This window comes from Corapipo altera, unplaced genomic scaffold (genome assembly GCF_003945725.1).
Source record: "Corapipo altera isolate COAL_440 unplaced genomic scaffold, ASM394572v1 61411, whole genome shotgun sequence".
Lineage (NCBI taxonomy): Eukaryota > Metazoa > Chordata > Aves > Passeriformes > Pipridae > Corapipo > Corapipo altera.
In genome coordinates this window covers 14,648,617-14,662,628 of record NW_020884875.1, presented here as the reverse complement: position 1 = coordinate 14,662,628, position 14,012 = coordinate 14,648,617, and the positions used below count along the sequence as shown (strand labels likewise).

General features: G+C 40.3%; 1 long non-coding RNA gene across 1 annotated transcript; it reads left to right on the top strand.

The window, feature by feature from the left end:
• The first annotated feature begins 6,895 nt into the window (after positions 1 to 6,895).
• On the top strand, positions 6,896 to 13,000 carry LOC113943331. The gene is made up of 4 exons (XR_003526292.1): positions 6,896 to 6,957; positions 9,233 to 9,339; positions 11,859 to 11,926; positions 12,920 to 13,000. It is a non-coding gene; the product is annotated as an uncharacterized LOC113943331 (long non-coding RNA).
• The last annotated feature ends 1,012 nt before the right edge of the window (positions 13,001 to 14,012 follow it).

Below are 14,012 nucleotides of genomic sequence, written 5' to 3'. Positions count from 1 at the left end.
GACTCTGATCGAAGAAAAATAGCATAGGTCATTGGAGAAAAATAAAATACATGTAAATAGTGTGACTGACATATAATGATTTTGCCAGCCTTGGGAAAAACAGAATTAACAATACTCAGTGAATGCTCCAAGCTTACCCCAAGCACTAATGGATGGACATGAGCTTGCCTATGAAGACAGAAACTGAAATAACCATTACAAATACAACCTAAACTATGAAAATGGAACTGGAGGTCTGGGCCAGACTACGTCTTAATAATAGGGTATCCCAAATGAACAATGCAGCCATAAATAAACTAACAACATTTGGGAAATTCAGAGTAGACAGGAAAATAAAATGTACAGTGATGACATTTTCATGGTCTCACATTTTATGGACCTCCAACACTAATTTTTTTTTTATGTATACATTTGGGGTTTTTTAATGCAGAAGTATGGAATTTGATGATCTTCTGCTCATTCAAAAGTTGTTTTGTTTATTCATTAATTCCTGACAAAGATAAGAGCTCCATTCTACTTTATTAGGAAGTCATTCAAGGCAGATACTCCTCTAATGAATGAAACATGAAATTCGTAGTCATTATTTCCTTTTTCTTAGCCTTATACGAAGTATAGGGAATACATAAAAAAAAAAAAAAGGTAGTGATACTGATGTTCTGCTGTAAAAAAGAGAAAAAACAGAGAAGAGGAGGCTGTTTAGACAATTCCCATTACAAGTCTAATAATATGTCAGAATAAAGGAGATATGTCTGTTACTAGTGGACAATTAGACTAATCAGCATGAGATTTTTCCTTTCTAGCTAAGCTGTATACTGTGGGATTTTAATATTGAAGATTTACTGCTTTTGTAACATTCAAGTTTTTAGAAGTAAACTGTTCTAATAGACCAGATACATATGTTCAAATGCTACATCAGTGAAGTTGATTTACATATGAATACAAGGCCAACATACATACCTGAAATGAACCACGAGAAATCCAGGCTGCTGCACTCACGTAGAGGAGACACACATCGAGGCACGATGAAAAAGCCAAGGACTAACTTGCACAGTTAATTTCCCTTCTTCTCCCCATGTTTGCTCATAATATGCCACAAATAAAATCTTAGGGAAAGAGCACAAATGCAATTTTGAAAAGCAAAGAGTTTCAGAGTCACAGAAAAAGTTGTCATTGAAAGCAAAGAAACAGGCAGTTGAGGACATTACAGCATTCATGTTGACTGAATTATAATAAACTCTTGAAAACCTTTCTGCACCTTTAAAGAGATGCAGAAGTCAGTGTTACAGGAATTGTAGATACATATTTTTAAAAAAGTTAACCAGACTGAGGTCTGGATTTCCTAAAGCGTTAGGCTGACACCACTCCTCAGGACTGCCTGGTCCATGGCCATGCTTGCACTTGGAGAATTCTTTTATTTATAAGGATAAAAAGGATATTGAAAAGCTAAATGTATATGAGCTAAGGATGATTTGTGTCAGTAGAATTTATTGATGGGGGGGCTAATAAGATGACCTTCCATAACTAACGATCCCATTCCTTCCCTATGGACAGCTGAGGTGTGTAAAACAGCTCCTGAATTACTAGCAGTTACAGTCCAATTATTTTGAGGTAGAATTATAACATTTTGAAATTGAACTGAGCTGTGTTTCAGAAGCAGCCTAAGCCTCCATGTGGCAAAGGTTCAGTACACAAAATACTTTTTCTAATATGTGTCAAACAGCTTTTGGGTCACAGGTTAAAGCTTAGTGATGTCCTGATATCCAGAAACAACCTCTTCTTCTCTGTGTTTCAGTACCACGGTTCAAGTGGAAACCCTGGAATAATCGGCATAGGTGACATTGTCAATTTTTGCAGGGTGATACCACAATCCCTAGGAAAGCTGATAAAGGGGACAATTCACATTAAGATAAACACTTGGCTCTGACAGTGCCTGGAGTTTGACAGTGTTTTCCCAACAGTGTAGCAGGGCTACTTGTGAAACTTCCTCAAATTTGCCAGCTTTGTAGGTGCTAAAATTGTACAAATGCATCCTTTCCTCTTCCCACCACTCCTAAGGTGTGACTGAGTATGCTAGAGAAGCTGGTGAAATGCAAGTGAAACAAAGAGGTTTTTTGCCAGGTAAGGCTTTGCTGTGTGAACAACTTGATTGCACGTGGGGTTGATTTAAGTTTTTTTCAGTGTGCTCTTGCCTCCTTATGATACTGCTGTTTGTTTGCAGGAGTAACCAGAAGAAAGGTCTTTCAATCTTTACTGTCAGGATGTAAGTTTGAACGCTGGATGAACAGCTGTGGGAAGAGATCAGTCTGCCAACAGCCAGAGATCAGTGCTGGGGTATAAACGCAAAAATGCAATCAATCCACCATAACCGAAATCCTTCAAATGTACAGGCAAAATGCCAAGATTTTCACCCAAAGTGTCAGAGCACAGGTTGTAGTGGCCGTCAGCCAAGCTAAACAGCACACTGAAGGGCTCCAGTCTTACAGACCAACCAGCCTACAAAGTGCAAGTGCCACATGTCTACTACAAAGACTGTCAAGGAGCGTCACTAAATTCCAAAAGATCATGGGTCATGTGAAATGGACAAGGTGGTAAGCTAGCTCGTAACTGTCACCATGTTACCTAGATAATACCTGCACAGATGTCTGTCAGATCTAGGTGCAGTCATTCTAGCTGAGTGCCCACTTTGGAGTTCAGCATCAGTGCCAGCTCTTCGTACTCGGAATGAACCTGTCATGAATCCTACTGCCTATGGCCTTGAAGGAGAACCTGAAGTTTAATTTTGCATGATATCATCCTACCTAACCTTGCTCTACCCTGTCCCTCAGTTTGCTCTCTACTCTCAGTGATTGATCTGCTCTGATCAAGAGCACATTTGGGGTATAGAGGAACTGTACTCAGAAGTCTGCTTTCTGCACTGTCAGTCCCTCAGAAACAGTTTTGGGCAATCTAATTGGGCTAACTGAGCAAGCCAGAGCAAGCAAGAGGCATGACGGAGGATGATGAGTGGCACTGCACAGGAAACGAGTGTCCTGGTCCCAGCCACTTCCCAGACCTCACAGTGCTCTCCATCAGGTTCTGCCCCAGCATCTCTGGAATTGACATCTCCCCACTCTGACAAGGCAGAGTAAGGCTATTCATGCATGAGGGTAGACCTGCATGTTGAAACACCAAAGTAATTTAAAACATGTCTTTAAAGGAGAGACAAAGCACTTCATGCTGTTGATAGGCACACCTGAGCAGAATCTTTTGCTCAGGGATTGGTGTGAAAACATGTATAAGCCAGATGTTTTGAGCAGATGGCCTTCTCCTTTTTAGGTATGGATGCAATCTGGAATTTTTATAAACTTTGTGAAAGGAAGACCAGGGCAACACAAAGCTATTTTTTCCTACTTACCAGCTGGAAGTAAGGTAATTTATCAGCTTCAGTGTGGTCCCTTCTGAACAACAGTGTCCCACAAAGAGAAAAAGCAAAAAAGAAATACAGTACAGCAGGGCATGCTTGAAATTATCTCTGTCTTGTCTTGTGCACCTGGAAGAACAAACTTTTTGGTACAAGACAGATTCAGTCTTCATGCTATCTCACTCCTGGGAATTAGCTGAGGAAAAACTGTACAATGTGATGAATTATTTATTAATAATTGGGATTTTATGGGGGTGTCTGTGTGTGTGTGTGTGTGTGCGGACAGCTGCAGCTCAGTAGGATTGACAAACTAGGACAGACTGCAGTTAGAACAAAAGTGAGTACTTCACTGGCTAAGCCACCAATTTTTTTTTCTCTTTCTCCCCCTTTTCATTCTTCCATATACTCTCTATATAGCATTTCCACCCGTATCCATGTGCTCAAATATAAATTAAACCACCTACTCCCCCCTGCCCATCTACAGAAGAATTTGTTCCATTCCAGTGGGAAGTTGCAAAGTCTATTATATCTGTCTAAGATGAACCCCAAAGCAAGCACTTTATCCTCTCTCATGTAATCATCATAGGGCAGAAAATGAAATTTCCACAACTGAAAAGCATACTGTAGAGAGCTTCAAGGAACTGCATGTCAGTTTTTACTTTGATGTATGCTATGTTCAAAAAAAAAAGCTGGGAAGGGGATGGGATACGGAAAAGATGCACTGAGTGACTTGGAAGAGATTTCCTCCCTATTACTTAACTCTTTAGATAGTAGACAGAAGGAAATAATCTCTCCTTGCTGCCTGGAGTGAGAGTGAAAGTATTCCGAAGAGACATTGTAAGAACCTCATTTAGCACCATGGGTTGTTTCACATTCCCGTTTGCATCTTAATAAAGTAAACATCACCTCAAGGTTTGCAGTGAGGCTATGATGATTTTTAAAACCTTGGCGGGATCAGCTGATAAATACTTTGTTTCCTGAGATGATTTAGGAAAGTAGGAGCTTTATTTCAGACTAGTGAACTTTGTCAGCTGGTCCAGAAGTAAGGAGAGAGCTGGGACTTATTGTGTGTGTTTATCCAGGCACTGAGTGTTAGTTTCTGAAATTACTACTGCTGTTAATTCCTTCGAGAGCAGAGTTTCACTTCTAAGTATCAAGGGCAGTTGAATGTATTAATGTCTTTTTCTCTATCCCTCTCTTCTCTATTTAGTAAGATATTTAAGCACACATTGTACTGTGCTCAAGAAGCAGAGCCCTATGTTTCTCCTCTGGTGGTAATTGAATCCTCCCTACCTGCTTTCATCATTTGGTTGCATCCTTAAAATAAGAGCTCCTTTTCTTTCACAGTTTTCCTAAACCAACTCTGTCTCTCCCAGCTCCTCTTTGCCACCTCCTATTTGCACTTGCAACTACAGTCAGTGTCATCTGTGCCTGCCATCTGCTTCCAGAATATTATGAAGCTGTAATCACAGGACATTTTGAAATTTATTCATACAAATCAAAGATGTTCAGTTGCTGTCAGGGGTGGTTTTAGAGCTTAGAAAGGCATAGGATTCCTGGCAAAGGCTTTCAGAAACAGCAGCTGGCAGAGAGAGGCTGCAGGAGGTTTCTCTGCCCGGTTTGGCCATCCCACCTGGCTCCTAACCTCCAACATTTCTACATTCTCAGGGCTGGCTTCAGCTGAGATGAGCTAACTGTGCCAGCAGTTTAGTGGTAAACTTGAATCTGAGTGAGGGTTAGACAAAAGTAATTTTTCACTTTTAACCCCATTTTTACCTAGTCTGAAGAAATTTATAACACAATAGTAATTTCTGTCTTGCTCCTTTTACAAATAGTCTGTAGCTCAGTATATTTTTTTCTATTCATGTTGTTTGAGGTAGGGGCTGCTTTATTAAGTCCAAGAAGTCCATATAATAGTGGCCTAATGCCTATCAAAGGCCTCTAGGCGCTACTATAATTAATAGTAGCAGTAATATCGGATGGTGAGCTATCTGTATCTTCCCCCTTGGATAGCAGATGCTAAGGGTTACTCCTACACTGCTCTGTTTATACTCTCAGCGTCTGGATTAACAAAAGAGCTTGTGTTTGCATTATAAGGTGGTGTGGACTGCTTCTACTGCTCTAAGAGAGGTTCTACTATGTGAAACAGCTGGTGCGAAGGATCCACATACACAACATGCACATGTCAGGGCTGTGGGGTTTTTGCTTTGGACTCTGCTCTCCTAGGTTGATTTGGGGCAGGAGTGCATTAGATGAACTCTTGGTGTGCAACTTCTAATTTGGCTTCATCCAAGGGAAAACTGATTCATGCTCTGTGATGCAAACCAAGGTGAGGGTGATGGAGAACTGCACAATTCTTATAAAACTAAAGGGCTGATGTTTGCAGTATGCTCCACTGACTTAGAAACTATTTCAAATCAGTTTAATAATTTTTACTTTTTCACAGTTCAATACATTTGAACTGTGGATTGGTGGATTGGTGTGCCTTTTAAACTGTCTCTGCTAGGTCTCCCAGTTTCTGAAAGCTCCTTCACAGTGTTCAGTGTTATTATAGATGTCCCTAGATGAAATCATCATTATGTGGGAAAGGCAACAGAAATTAAAAAACAGCTGTTAGATATTTCTGCAAAACCAAACCTATCCCCAAGACCTGTTGAGTGCTGGAGATCCAGCCTGAGAGTAATGTGCCTGTGGCCTTAGTGAGCCAAATGCACACTGCCTGTGCTGTCTGCAGCAGCAAAGCTGTTGTAGGCTCAGCTAGCAGCTGGATGCAAGCCAAGTCAGGGTCCTGGAGGCTGTAGACACAAGCCAAAGAGTTGTGGTCAAATACTTGGCAGCTCTAAGACCACAGAAACCAAATGAATAGAAGAGTTCCATTTGGCTCCATTGTTGCTACTGAGTTGGTGTGTGGAATACAGAAATGTGACCTACTGATTTGCAATGGCAGCAATGGCAGCACAGCAGCTGGAGGACTGGAAAAGCAGGATGCTTTAATCCCAGGAGTTTTGTGTTTTGGTTTTTTTTTTTAATTTATAGGGAGATCTTCAAAACACACACAAAGGAGCTAAATGTGACACAGTAAAAACAGGAACAGTGTTTTCAAGGGATCAGAATCAGGACAAATTGCTTCCCTACAGTTGTCTACCTACGTCTGCCAGCCTACCTGGCTGGTACCACAGGACTTGCTAGAATCCCCTCATAGGTGGGAGGTGTGGTGAAGGCATACTTAATTTAATTTAAAGTGCCTGACAAGGACATCTTGAGAGGGAAGTTAGTGATCTGGTGCACTGGCTTCACAAAGGTTGTGACTGGTATCATGTCTGCGAAGGCTAACGGTGGTGAAGGCTGACAATGACGCAGATGAAATGATCCAGCCATGAAAAGGATCAGTGAAAGCAACAGTAATGAGAGGGAAATACCATGGTATATTACCAGCATTGATGAAATCCCTGAACCTTTGTCCCGTAGTGGCAACTTTTCATCTTTCCTTTCAGGTTGTGTAGAGTGGCAGCAGAGATCTAGAAATGGAGAAGGAAATGGTGGTCATGAGAAAGCAGGTAGGAAGGCACCGAGTCCTTGAGTCATGCTCCCTCATGTGGGGGGGCTGTTGGGGGTGTGCAGTGGTGAGGTAGGTAGTGGTACCTACCAAAAACTCATTTCAGTGCTAGTGAGTGATTCAGATCCCAGGCAAGCACAGGTTTCTTTGTAATTATTTTTCAAATAATCTCACAAAAGAACTATATCATTTAAATGAACAGCAGATTACTTCTGATGCAGGTCAAAGAGGTACAAGCATTTCTGCTACACCCGAAATGCACCAAAACCACTGAAACTTATTGGGACAAGTTGAAGCAACCTTCAGCTCCTTATTCCATCCCACAGCTCCTGTGTAAACATGCTGGTGTGCGTGTCTTGGGATGGAATGACAAGCTCAGTTAGCTATTATGCTGCTTTCACCACGAGAAGCAGAAAAATCCTAATAACTCAGGCAAGAAGCCTCCTCATGTTAACTGTGGAGCTTGCAAGTCCTTGTTCTGGGCCATAACAAGAAGGTGTGACAAGAGGGGTTGGAGCTAAAGCCCTGGTGCTGCAGCTGTATCCCTGTGCCGGCATTATCACTGCTTTGATGCAGACGTGGAATCCCCTACCTGATAGTGTATTGTGGTGGTCAGCGAGGACAGGGTTCACAGCTGGTTTGATTACAGTACAGGACACCGGAAAGGAAGTGACTTTTGGAAAGCAGAAATTCAAGGTGGGGCAAAACTATTTTCTTCTTGCCTAAACTAGCCACACATAAACTTGTCTAGATTTGAATATGGGTGGTGTGTTTTTTAGAAGGTATTCAGCAAGACAATTTTAAAACAGCTTGGCTCCTGGCTAGTCAGATCTTCACACCTTTAAATTGTGTTCATTGTACATGCTTAGCTACAAACTCTGTTAGGTAAAAAAGCAACAGTATATAGTGTATTAGGGTATATTAGGCCAAAATCTTGTAAACTCTGAATCTCATCCTGTTTCACACAGCTTTGGCCCTCATTAATCTTATCTCATGCCCGCCTTTGAAATTAAAATGTTTGCTGGTGTAATTATTGCTATGTAATAAGAAATACTGTAGAAATTATTTTTATGTGCAGCCTGCAACAAAACAGGTACAAGTTCGTGGATCACACATAAGTCACAGAAAAATCTGTAGTTTGGTAGTAAACTCTGCAGGTTTAAAAAAAAGTTGTTTCTTCAAATCCAGCCCAGTGGGACTGAAAGCAGGATTGACTTCTGACTGCTCTGATTCAGTGCTTCCAGGACAGTACTTAAGAGGCATGTATCTGGGGGAACTCAACACCTTATTTCCTAAGTTCTTATATCTGATTTTAAGTATGCATTAGCAAAATTAAGATGGCCCAGTCTCACAAGTGCTGTGTGAGAGCTCAGAACGAAACAGCATGTGAAGTCATAAAATAGCAAATGGCAACATTAATTTGGAAGCAAATAAAAGACAGCAATTTTTGTTTGAATTTTCTTTGTTTCAAAGCCTCAGAGGAGCAAATAACATGGTTATACAAATAATGGGGTTTTTCAAGGTGCTTCTTATTAGGAGATTCTGATCGAGACTTACTGTTTGTTCTCTGTATCCAAAGGATAAATATTTTGCCTTTTACAAAATAATTATTTTATAACCCGAGGACTTATACCTGCAGCTACACTTGTTTTTCAGCACACTCTTCTGACGTAAGAAGCACTCATGAATCACAATCTGAACTTCAATTTCATGTCCTTTTAGAAGCCACTGTAACAGAAGCATGGCAACTCATTGAGGTAGTTGGCAAAGCAAAGCTTGTCAGTACACTTACATTACAGGCATGTAACCTGTTTTCCCTTCCTCCATCTGCTGCATCAGTTTAGGGTTGGGTAGACATTAGGCAATACAATAGCTGCTATCATCTCAGAAATATGTATAATTCCCCTTTAGCTTGCAGCCTTTTCTATCCCATACTATTGTATCAAGATTTTGTCATCATACATTTAAGTGCATTACTGAATCTGAGGGAAAGGGACCTAAAACACAGCGGGAGCCATGGTTTTGCCAGGAACATAGTAGACCATGAGAAGACCATAAACAGATGGTCCATTAAATGCTTGTCCTTTATGAGGGTGGGTATTATCATTCACACACTAAAAACCATGGCCTTGGGCCACCCTCACAGCCAGGAAACCTGCACAGTAGAAGAGTGCTGCACATTTTCCAAGGTCAGATATGGAGGGTTTCTCAAACAAAATCTGCAAACACTCAGCCTGGAGGACCGTGCAAGACTGAGCTCCCCTTCCCCTTTGTAGGTAGAGCAAAGCAGTGGAGCGGGGTATTGAAGTGCCAGTGGGGCCAGGCTTGGTTCAGTGGAAGCTGCAGGGAACAGCAGACCTTCATGGAAGTTGTGCTGCACCAGGTTAGTGAAGCATTGCTCAAGTTACCCGAGGTTAGTGCCTGTGTACTCTGGGTGTAAGGCACAACCAGAAAATGTTTCAGTGCAAGAGGTGTCTAATGCCCAAGTGCGTTTCTTCTGGGAAATAATCCTCTGAGATCACTGTGGATTTTAAGTGTCACTACCATCCTTTTCTCCCTAGTGCCAGCCCCCAAATCTCACTGTGCCCAGCTGATGCACTCAATGTAGCTACTTGATGATAGAGAAAAGATGGATAGTCAAAGTGAAAACACTCCAATAATGGGGATGGGAGATGAGAGAGTAAGTGGCAACAGCAGAGAAAGTTTAAGGCTTTTTCTGAGCCAGAGAGTTTCCCTTTTTAGAAGTAAAATCAGGACATGGAACAAACAAGGACAAATTGAAAGAGAAAGTATCCCCGTGTGTCTTGTTTTTTGTTTTCTCTTAGGCTCAGACTTGTACTATATTGGAGCCAAAACTCGTATTGCAGGCATCTGTTTTGAGACTGTAGGGTTATTTGTTTGGTTGTTTTGGGTTTTTTAGTCTCATTTTTCTCCCTTTTATTTTTGCTTCTTTCTCCCCTCTAACTTTATTTTAGTAATATTTTCTCAGCTTTTGTCAGCTCTGTTCCTCTTTTATCTTTTCCTCTCCTGTCTCTGCAGGCATCTTCAGCTGCACTTGTCTGCTCAGTGCACTATCTTGCAGAGTTAGTAGATCCTTCAGATGACCAGTGCTCAAGCTTTAGAAAGAGCTATTCTTTTTTTTTTTTCTCTCTTTGTTTTTCCCCCACAACTTTTTACTATCTGCAAAACTAACTGGGGAGGGGAAGAAAGGCTCTCCTTCCTTCCAAGGACACAGTGCCACCTTACTTGGAAGTGGTTTTCCCTGACTTCTGCAGCTAATGGAATAATTTCACCTCCCAGCTAAGATGAATCTCTGTCTCCCAGTGAATGAGACATCTGTATGAGGGTTATTGGCAACCAGACTTATCATTCCCTCTCTCAAATAATGGGTTTAATTTTCATGTTCATTAAGGTTGCTCAACACCTGGGAAAGTGCTGCTTTTAGGACTTTCTAGTCTCCCTGGCTGGTGTGAAAGGGGTTTTGGCACAAGTGAGAATAAAGACCAATATGGTCATTACCTGCTCTTCAAAGTGACTTGTTACTTACTTTCTTTGTGATACCGGTGTTATCAGTGATATTAGAGAAGGAAGTTCTTGCCACTAGAAACAATGTACAGTGACTTGGAGGATTTCATATTTACTCACATTTTTGCCTGTTAGGTAGTGCATAATGCCAATTAGATAATACAGCTTGAGCCCAGTTTTAGTCTCCAAAACATAAAAAAAAAAAAATAATCTTCATTTTTTAAAGATGTTGAGGGATTCATCCACTTTAGGATTAATTTTTATTTGTAGAGTACAGATGGCCCAACCATACCATCTTCACACGGAATTAACCCAAATACCTCAATTGCAAGAATTACTTTTGCACGTGCACTCATTTTCTTCTCCTTGGATATATTCTTTTGTAGGATGTTTATGAGAAGAACTTTTGCATGGCCTGAGCTTTGTCTGATTTAGAGATGGATAAAGCCCACTTATCACTAAGCACTACAGACAAGATATGATTCTATATGCCTAGTTTGTGTGGAGCACAATTTTGCTTTAAAAACAATGGTTACTTTATTTTTCAGTGTTGTCCCCTGAACAATAATTAGAGAGAAAACCTCTGTATTTCTTCTTTAATTTATAAAACATTAATCCTAATCTGTGCTCAAAAATAAGTAGGTCGTTTGAGTTTCAAAAAGATGACATTTTATGATCCTTCCATTGTTCCTTTTTCAGTCAAAACTTTCCCTTTAAATGACTTGCACATAAGTCATTTGCACAACATTGGCACTTCTTGACCTCGTACTTTCATAATAACTGTTGTAATTCGCTTCAGTCATTTTCTTTTTCAGTGGGATGACTTATACCTCCATTAGAGGACCTTTTAAGTCACTTCTTTTTTGAAGAAAATAAAACCAGATGTCAAGTCCAAGTAGGTTTTCTCTGTTTTAAAGTCTCCCTGCAAAAGTATCTGATGCATCACCCTAAAGGCCACAAGGAGCGTGAGTTTGCAGATGTGTGTGACTATATCTTCTCAAGGTCACAATTTTCAGTGACCAGGGCACAGCATTGCACAACGACAAAAATTGACAACCTTTGTTCTGGTAAGCCACCAGGTCTCAAATGTGTTCCAGTTGCAACCAGTTCTGTCTTCATAGAGGATCTTCTGGAGTTTGCAATGCACTGTAGCAGATACAGAAATGCTTTAGTAGTTTAATTATGCACTCAGTAAATCTCATAACAATGGGGTATTATATTTAATTTTATATTGTCCTTATTTTTAATAAGATGCAGAATATTAACTTCAGATGTCAGAATTCAGGTAGTACATACCTTTCTATTGTTTCTTCAGGCTGTCAGCGAATTTTGAAAGACGTGATTCATGTACTGTTCACCTTTCCATTTTCACCTCAGAAACCATGAGCATTGGAGACATTGTTAGTAAGGACAAGACAGACTTTGAAGCAATTCTGCAGAAGTGGGTAAATCTGATAGGAGTTTCTTCAGTGGTAGTGAATTTCCAGGTATTTGTTACACACACACACACACACATACACACACACACACACACACACACACACACACACACACACACACATACACACACACACACACGCACACACACACACATGGCCACACAAACACTCTCTATCTCTCCCTCTGTGTATGTCTGTGTGTGTATATGTATATATATTACACATATATATATATATATGTATATATTTGTGTATATGAATGTGTTGTAAGAGGTCCTGGATTCATTTAAAAGTATGGTGTGATATAATGCTTCCACCCTTTGTCCCTTTGTTGTGATGTCTTAGAATTTAGGCATCCATTGAAACATTAATACACATTTTGCACTAGGTGATAAAAGCAATATTTTACCCCCTTCAATCTCGGTCTTTTAATTTTTTTTCTAATTCTTTCTACACTGTTGTTCCTTTGGCTTCTGCTTTCAAGTTCAATCTTTTAATTTTCCCTATGTAATGAAATTCCAATTACCAACTGTTTTCCATTTGCCAGTGTGGCTACCTCATAATTCTTCTCCTTTTCTTTCTCCCATGATCATCCCTCCCTTTTTCCATCCTGCCATTCCATATGTAAAAGTAAAGATCCCTCCTTTGCTGCTCCAAAACTTTCAGGCAGTGAGAGTTTTGCCTGCTATTTCACCTTTGTCTACAATGGTGAAAGCTCTTCCATTGATTCAAATGATAAAAATAGTAATACATTTAGTATACAACTCAATTTAAGTGCAATATTTTCCTCAACAAGGCAGAAGAAAGGTGTTGGGAGAAGAAAGAGGAGAGAGGATAACTGTCTTCCTGCACTTCTTTATTACAAATTTTCACATGTATACAAACCAATTGCCATTTATAGCTTGCATGTGAGAACAAAAATTAGGCACATACTAAAACTTGAAAATAGATTCCTTTTGATATTAAATTACTCTTGTCATTTTAATGTTTTCTGACTAGAACTGCATACATGTGCTCTTACCAACACCATACACTGGCTGTGGGGAAAGCTTTTGCTTTTTACGGCTTCTCATGTCCAGGTAAGAAGTATACTTCATCCATAATTTTGTAAAAGTGGAATCAGTGTGGTAAGTATTGTAATGGGGTCCTGTGTTTCCATTTTCCCCCAGATCCCCAGAAAAAATATAAGTGGTAAAGGACATAGTGTGTTCTGTTTGTAAAGATAAAACTAGTTCTCCCCTTCTAATTGCGGCTTTTGGCAGTTCACACAAGCTGAGTCTTTCACTACAAGTACCAAAGTTAGGCTATGTGTCCACTGCATTTCTCCACTTACTAGGCAACTCCAGTTTTCACTTAGAAGCAGCATTAGTATCGTAAAGCTGATTACATTTGGAACAAAACTTTTGTATTGATACCATGACTGATGTAAAGGCCATTTTCTATCACGTAATGAATTACTTCAGAAACTGGCAGGTTTTAGCACAGGTGGCCATTAGCTGCCAAGAAATAACTGACCCAAAGCTTATTGTTTACTAGCTGTAAGTGTCTGACCAGGCAGCCATTACATCAAGAATGAAATAATGTAATTCCCTTTTCTGTACCTTGAAAAGTTAGCAGCTAAGTCGCCTATTGCCATGGATACGGCAGCCTGCTTGTAGACTGCATGGGGAACATCCTGAGGCACTGTCCATGAGATGAATGGTCCCACCATCCACTGCCAGCCACATCTCACTTGTCTGGGAAGCAGTGAGCACTGGAAATGTGCTTTTCGCTCCTGTTTTCAATGGTTTTGCTCCTCCAGATGCAAATGGTCCTTTTAAAGGACCAGAAGGAAAGTCCTTGCACTTTTCTTGACCCTGAGTGAAATGGTCCTCATTTGAAACACATTTGGTATATAAATTTAGAAAAAATTCCAAACATGTTCCACAACGAGAAATGTCACTATTAAATTCAGGCAGAACCTAGATGTCACGGGGAACAACAGGGAATCCTTGAAATCAGCTGTTGTTATATCAGGTTTGGTTTTTTATATTTCCTGCTTTTAAAGCAGGCTTTGTTGAGATAACTTGCAAGACTTCAGGATACATTCCCC